This window comes from Ceratina calcarata, unplaced genomic scaffold, assembly GCF_001652005.2.
Source record: "Ceratina calcarata isolate Rehan_Ccalc_2016 unplaced genomic scaffold, ASM165200v1 scaffold470.2, whole genome shotgun sequence".
NCBI classification, from domain to species: Eukaryota; Metazoa; Arthropoda; class Insecta; order Hymenoptera; family Apidae; genus Ceratina; species Ceratina calcarata.
Window position 1 is genome coordinate 516,290 of NW_017171129.1, and position 8,032 is coordinate 524,321.

Here is an 8,032-nt window from a genome sequence, read left to right on the forward strand (position 1 = left end):
CTATAATAGAAAGTTCACTAGATTCAAAAATTAACTAGATTCGATTTTTATACAGAAATGTAACTAGATTCGTGAACACACTTTACTTTCATTAAGAATTGTTGTATTTAATTCCCAACTGGGAATTGAACAAAGTACATGGATTTTGATTTGATCGACGTCGATCCCACAGGAGGTTACAGTTCTAAAACGGTAATCCTGAATTGGGGGACGTCGCAAGAGACCATTTCGTCTACGGAAGGCATCCGAGGCCGGGGTCTCTTGTCGTTTGATGGCTCGACGAATTTACGACCCGCTTTATATCTCCTCGACCAATCGTACATCCAATTCCCAATTCAATATATCCTTTGGAAAGTTTTCATTTTAAGAAATACCCCCGCGCAGTTCGAATGTTCGTTCAGCTAGGTTTTTAACGAGAACCCTCGCCACTGAACTTCTACATTTTATTATTATCCGTGGACGAAAATCAGGGCGTGAATTTCGGTGCCGAGTTGCAGCCGAATCGAATCTTAATCGCGTTTCTGTGGGGGAGGAAGTTGAGGTGAAAATTCGCGTAAAATCGATACCCGGGGAAACGGAGGCGAGTCACGCGAGCCGACGTACTCTACCCGGTCGGTGGTGTTTTTAACACGGACGTACGTACGCACGGGCCACGGGCCGTCAATCGTTAAATATTTTAACGGACGTTACCGCGTTTCCACGTAGCGGTGCCTCCGTCCTAGCAACGCAAATTGAGCCCCCGGGGGTGTCGTCGCGGCGCAAGATTGGAGAGAAGATGGCACTCGCCCAGTCGAGACGAGATACGCTTAACCGAGTCAGCCATCTTCTGCCCGTGGCTTATTATTATCTTAACGCGAACCCGCGCGGCGTCGGAGCAATTAGCGGTTTCATTAGTCCCTAGAACGATTCTGCCCCACCCCCCCCTTTCCCTCCCCCTCTGAATAAGATTGCTTGTCGAACGAATTGTTAATTCAAATCAGATTTTTCGTCGCGCCTATTTCATTTGCGTTAAACGGCATGCGACGAATTTTAATTGGTCACGATGAAACGAGATGGCCGACGGTTGGCAGTAGAGCCACGTAAATGTAAACCGTCCGATTCAAGGTTGCATCGAAGAGGACGTGGATGGGAGAGAGAAAAAACAGTAGACGGATGAAGTCTGGTCACGTAAACGACTTCGTTGTTGCGAAATAATTTCCGAGTCGACGTCGCGGCCGGTTCACGAGCTTCGGGAAACTCTTAATGACGGAGTAGAATAATTCTTGGATCCAGAAATTAACTGAGTGAAGCTATGTTCGTGGTACGAGTGATAGCTTTTATATGCGCAATTGTTCACAGTCGTAGTTGTCGTTGACAACGTGGCGAATTTGCGTTTGGGAAATCGTGATAGGGATGGACGTTCAGAATGTTTAAAGTGTGCTCAGGGGGGGATTAAAAGGGGGGAAGCTAGCAGGGACTTTAGCCCTGGGCCTCAAAGTCCAAAGGGCCCCGCTTTTCGTCGCGCCTATTTCATTTGCGTTAAACGGCATGCGACGAATTTTAATTGGTCACGATGAAACGAGATGGCCGACGGTTGGCAGTAGAGCCACGTAAATGTAAACCGTCCGATTCAAGGTTGCATCGAAGAGGACGTGGATGGGAGAGAGAAAAAACAGTAGACGGATGAAGTCTGGTCACGTAAACGACTTCGTTGTTGCGAAATAATTTCCGAGTCGACGTCGCGGCCGGTTCACGAGCTTCGGGAAACTCTTAATGACGGAGTAGAATAATTCTTGGATCCAGAAATTAACTGAGTGAAGCTATGTTCGTGGTACGAGTGATAGCTTTTATATGCGCAATTGTTCACAGTCGTAGTTGTCGTTGACAACGTGGCGAATTTGCGTTTGGGAAATCGTGATAGGGATGGACGTTCAGAATGTTTAAAGTGTGCTCAGGGGGGGATTAAAAGGGGGGAAGCTAGCAGGGACTTTAGCCCTGGGCCTCAAAGTCCAAAGGGCCCCGCGAGCTCGAATAAGAAAATATTGCGAGGAACCATTTTGGAGAGAAGAGAGGTGATGTCATCATTTGTTGGATGACGAACCAATTTATCTTGGTTTATACAGTTTTAGTCAGAAACAAACAATCCTAAATGTACCTAAAAACACCGTCACTCATCTTGACCGCTGTCCCTACTTACTCATCCTATCCCAAATACTGCCACTCCTATCCTGTTTTCACCCTTAGACCGCCATTACTCATGCCAACTAGATGTAAGGGCGGGCAAAAAGTATATAGTAAGCAGATTTCCGTAGGACGTTCTTGCGTGCAGAGTTACTGTTCAGTAAACTTCCTGGAGTTTCAATTTAAGAACTGTTGTATTTCTTCGAAATATAATAAGGCGGACGACTGGGAAGGGCTAACTTAAACGACTAATGGCCCTCGATGGGGAAGAGGGAGTCCAGGTCAGTCGTGCTTGGATCGAGTTGCCAAACAGTTATAATACGCATTCGCCAGCACTTATATTTACGAATACCTATTTACAAATAACGAATTTCTTAATCATTCTATAAGATCTGCTACCTCATATTGCGCACACATAATTAAATTTGTAGTTTCTCATACATAAGTACCAAAGAAAAAATATTTACAATAATGTTAGAAGAGGTCAGTCTTTATTGTTTTCCCTGGTGGTTATTGGTCTCTTCGAATTGCTCGATGAATATTCCCGGTGCTATCACTGGAGTTCACAACGCCACCCTAAGTCTGTTCGAGCCTGCTCTGAGCCTGTTTGAGCGTGCTCTAAGCCTGTTCGTGGCTACGCAAACCTTTTTGAGCCTATTCAAGCTTTCTCTGAAGCTATTCAAGCCTACTCTGAACCTGTTCAAGCCTATTCGAGCTTGTTTGGGCTTGTTCGAGCCTCCTCTGAACCTTAAGCCTGCTCTGAGCCTATTCAAGCCTGCTCTGAACCTATTCGACCCTTCCTGAGCCTGTCTTTTGCGATACTGTCATTGTTTATCTGCATTTTTTCGATCCCATATTGGCAATAGTGGACTGACTACGTCACGGCATGGCGACGGGACCGTACTTTCATACATCGCTTTCAATAATAAAAAATAGTAACATAGTTTTCATTTATATTCACAAACTGATTATTTTTTGCTGCTCTCAAGTGGGACCCATGTTCATTTTAGCACCAGGACTCGTAAATCTTTAATCCTAAATGTGCTCCAGGCGATTCCTAATCAGAAAATTCGGCGGGTTCTTTAATTGGATTAAAAGTGAGTTCTATGCGGAAGCCGTGTTAGCTAGCGAAGTAATCCGAGGGAAGTAGGAGTAGGAGGCCCGTCGTTTACCCGCGTCGCATCCCACGTCCCATGTTATGGTCACGTATGAAATATAAGTGGATTAATTATCCCGGAGAATATAATTGGCCGGTTAATTTCATTCGTCCGGAATCTTTTAGCTAACGTGACCGTCATAAGTCAGCGTAACCGTGCATAAATACGGATAGGGGGATAATCCGCGTTCCTATCCGTTGTATTGTTCGTTGAAGCTTATCTCCCTCGAAGCGGAATCATCGATTCTCCGATCGGGACTAGGGACATTCGTAAAAGTAAGTAGCATTTCACGGTGGAAATGAAATTTGTACGATCCTATTTTCTATCTTGGCCGATTCTTCCGGATTCGATTGTACCTTTTTATGGGCTCGTGAAACGAAAACCGTGGCACGAGTTGAATTTCATTGATTATCGATTCGAAATATTTCGATAGGTCTCCACTTTCGTTGCCAATCGTGATTTCCCAATTGATAGGTTCGTATATTTTATCGAATTCACCTGGAACGAATTTCAGACTGTTTAATTTAATCAAACCGTGGAATAACGAATTTCGATGGTTCTCGGTTTACAGTCAGTTCCAGTTCTTAGATTTTCCGTGCCACTCGTTCCGCTGAGTAATGAATTTATTAATAGAAACACGCGATTCTGTTGTGGAACGTAAAGCTTAGCCGCCATGGCGTGTTAAATATTTTCAACACGGTAGACCATGGCGAATCTCGTGAATTTCATAGTACTATTGTGCCTCACTTAACTTGGGAAATAAGGAGAGCACGACGTTGAAAAGTTGCTGCTGAATTATTGTAAGGTTGGCAATCAAACAGATCCAGTTAAAAAATTCAGGAAAATGTCTTACTTAAGGTAGATGCATCATTTATGGCAACCTTAACAGGTTTTGTATCATATAATAACGTATAACTGGTACAAAATTAGATATGAAGAAGCAGTCTAATCCTAAATAACTAGCAGTCTAGTCCTAAATATCTAGCAGTCTAGTCTTGAATATCTAGCAGTATAATCCTAAATAACTAGCAGTCTAGTCCTAAATATCTAGCAGTATAATCCTAAATAACTAGCAGTCTAGTCCTAAATATCTAGCAGTCTAGTCTTGAATATCTAGCAGTATAATCCTAAATAACTAGCAGTCTAGTCCTAAATATCTAGCAGTATAATCCTAAATAACTAGCAGTCTAGTCCTAAATATCTAGCAGTCTAGTCTTGAATATCTAGCAGTATAATCCTAAATAACTAGCAGTCTAGTCCTAAATATCTAGCAGTATAATCCTAAATAACTAGCAGTCTAGTCCTAAATATCTAGCAGTCTAGTCTTGAATATCTAGCAGTATAATCCTAAATAACTAGCAGTCTAGTCCTAAATATCTAGCAGTATAATCCTAAATAACTAGCAGTCTAGTCCTAAATATCTAGCAGTCTAGTCTTGAATATCTAGCAGTATAATCCTAAATATCTAGTAGTCTAGTAATAAATATCTAGCAATCTAGTTATAAATATCCAGCAGCCCAGTCCTAAATATCTAGCAGTCTAGTCTTGAATATCTAGCAGTATAATCCTAAATATCTAGCAGTCTAGTAATAAATATCTAGCAATCTAGTTATAAATATCCAGCAGTCCAGTCCTAAATATCTAGCAGTCCTAAATATACAAACAATCAAAATATTTAATTTTTTGTACATTAACTATAATTACTTTTCTTGCGACAATAATTTCCTTTTATGAGATTATTGTGTCTTCTTTTAGAATTTTGAACTAAGTTATTATATAATATGGAAACTGTTAAAGTGGCCACAGATGGCATTGTACATCTACTGTGATATATGTTATGTGGAATAAATATGTACAGAACTTGGTTCACATTCTTATAAAATATAACAATTAGTCGTTTCCTTATCAATCATATGTTAAATATTATTATTAGCCCCTTCCGGTAAAATGACAAGTTTAGCTCGTCATTAGTTTTATTATTAAATCGTACCGGAAGGACTTAAGAATACAAGGAACTAGCGAAAATAAATACGTTTTCGTCTGTTTCCTAATTAAAAAGGAATAATGGAACAGTAAGAATAAATGGACAAGAATATTAACGTACTATGCTTCGGTAGATAAATTTACTTTAATACAAAGTAACACCAGAATACTTAATTATATTTAGTTCACGATATTCCAAATTTCATCGAACATAATTTTAATTGAATTTATCTAAAATTACCAAAATATCTAAATTGAAAAATTGATTTCATAACTTTCTCAAACTGGCATTATTATTTTCTGAGATAAAATTATTTCCATAAAATATTTAAATGTGCCCAGTTTTACTCCACCGCATTCCCTGTAAAAAAATCTATAACCATCTATTTTTTTATTGAAAACGTATATGAAATGAAATCGAAATTTATACAAAACTCATACCCAACTCATTTCTCCCTACTCCAATAGCTCTCCCCACCTCGTGTCATAGTCACAGTAACACAGTGGACCATAATGCGCTCACACTACTTAACGCATCCCCACCTAGGCTCCCACTGAAGGTCGTGGCCATGCCTGGCCTAAACCAGGCATGTCCAACTCATTTCTCCCTACTCCAATAGCTCTCCCCACCTCGTGTCATAGTCACAGTAACACAGTGGACCATAATGCGCTCACACTACTTAACGCATCCCCACCTAGGCTCCCACTGAAGGTCGCGTCACCATTGGCCATGCCTGAGACAACGTTTCACCTCACCTGCGTTAATCTCTTTTATGAAGAATCGATTTATATTTAAAGTTGCACATAGAAACTACTCGATCTCGTTTCACAAACGGCCAAAGCTCAAAGGGGTCCAAATATTCGCATTTTTGTAAACGATATCGTTCGCACGCGCACCGCACGAAAAAAATATATATTTGCACGTGAAAGAGCTCGTTCGCGACGGGTTATTAATCACTTTCCCGGCGTCGGAGCGTAACAAAATGCGATCCATTCGTGCACCGTCAAAGAGAGCGTATTTATCTTCTTCGCTCACTGTGTACATATATATATATATTTTTTTTACGTGATTGAGGAGAAGCGACGTTGTTTAAATTGTATACCGGTAGTATAATGGGCGGTAAAAAAAAAAAAAAAATTGGGCACCCGTGTCCAGAAATCACAATTACGATCCGTTCGATACTTTATCGTGACTCCGATCGCATGCAAATCCTCCCGGTTGCCATTTTCCGAGACCCAACGCATGTTCTACAATTTACTAACGAACGTAACCGAACGAAACGTTAATTATTTTTTTTTTTTGTTACTTTTTATATTTTCTGCACACGTTATCTGGTATCTCTATAGAGTTCCCGAGTTATGGTTGGAACAGCAGCTGTGCGAACCTGGGGTCCGATTTTAAATAAATAATTCAAACGACCATGCATTCGATTGTCCTCGGTTTGTAACCTTTTTTACTACTCTTTATTTCGTTTGTACCTTCAAGGGTTCAAAGTTAAGGGGGTGTGAAAGCTAGCTAGCACCCCATCTTATGGTTATTCGATTAAGCATCGAGCAGGCTCGAACTGGTAGGCTCAGTCTGGCGTTGGGAACTCCAATGGTAGCATTGGGAATATTCATCGAATATCTCGACAAACGTGGAAGTCAGCTTCCACCCTTATCTTCCAGTCGTGGTACAAACGAACCCCCAGGGGTACAAACGAAGATGAAGGCGGTACAAACGGGTACAAACTATGTTTAATCGAATGACCATTGGCAAATTGCGATATCTTAAAATGGAGTGCTAGTTATTTTTCACACCTCCCTTAGCTTTCAACCCTTAAGGGTACAAACGAAATGAAAAGTGGTACAAACAGGTACCAACCAAGGAAAATCGAATGCATAGTCATTTTAATTGTTTATTTAAAGTCAGGTTCCAGGTTCACTCAGGCTGGAACACGACTGCTATAAAAAATCCCTTACGCAAATAATGGGGACTAGTACTTGGTGGGGATATGCTAGGCACTTTCAATGATTTTTAAGAACGCTAAGCTTGTTTGGCTGTCCTCGTCAAGTTGGCAATATCGACATCAAATAATTCTTAAAAAACAAAACTGTAATGAATGACGGTTAATTATAACTGTTAGAGTTAGGGTTAGCGTTTGGCTTAACCTTTTGCGCTCGAGGCCTTTTTCTCCATCGAGGCTTCTGTAGCCATTATCTCATAAGATTACACACAAAAGGCTAGGATTAGATTCGTGAAGCTGTATTCGTTAGGCCAAATCTAAATGAACACCGTTATCGCTCGATTTGCTGCCTCGATCCGAGTGCTGCCTGAGAGGCACCTCTCCAGCGCAAAGGGTTAAACCACGATCCTATAATCTTTAAGATCGTAATCTTTAAGATTGTTACCATGATGTAAAAACATAAGGTGTGTTCTTGCCCATCCATTTGAACATCCATCTGTACACGGACACTTCCACTCGTTGGCCATTTTGGATTTCTAACCAATCACGCTTCATATTAAAACAGAGCGAATTTACTTCCAATATGGCCGATGAGTGGAAGGCGCAAACAGCGACACATTTGAACACGCCGGAAGAACACACCTTATGTTTTTACATCATGGTAACAATCTTAAAGATTACGATCTTAAAGATTATAGGATCGTGGTTTAACCCTTTGCGCTGGAGAGGTGCCTCTCAGGCAGCACTCGGATCGAGGCAGCAAATCGAGCGATAACGGTGTTCATT

General features: G+C 41.0%; 1 protein-coding gene across 9 annotated transcripts in view; it reads left to right on the forward strand.

Moving 5' to 3' along the window:
• Positions 1-8,032, forward strand: part of LOC108627417 (leucine-rich repeat-containing protein let-4) — a 171,579-nt gene that overhangs the window by 100,899 nt on the left and 62,648 nt on the right. The window contains exon 1 of one of the 9 annotated variants that reach the window (XM_026815584.1): positions 3,540-3,592. The exons of the other annotated variants lie outside the window; for them this stretch is intronic. The gene's annotated coding sequence lies outside the window, so the exon portion shown is untranslated. Of the gene's footprint in view, positions 1-3,539; positions 3,593-8,032 lie in introns of those variants that run through there. 9 annotated transcript variants of the gene reach the window in all.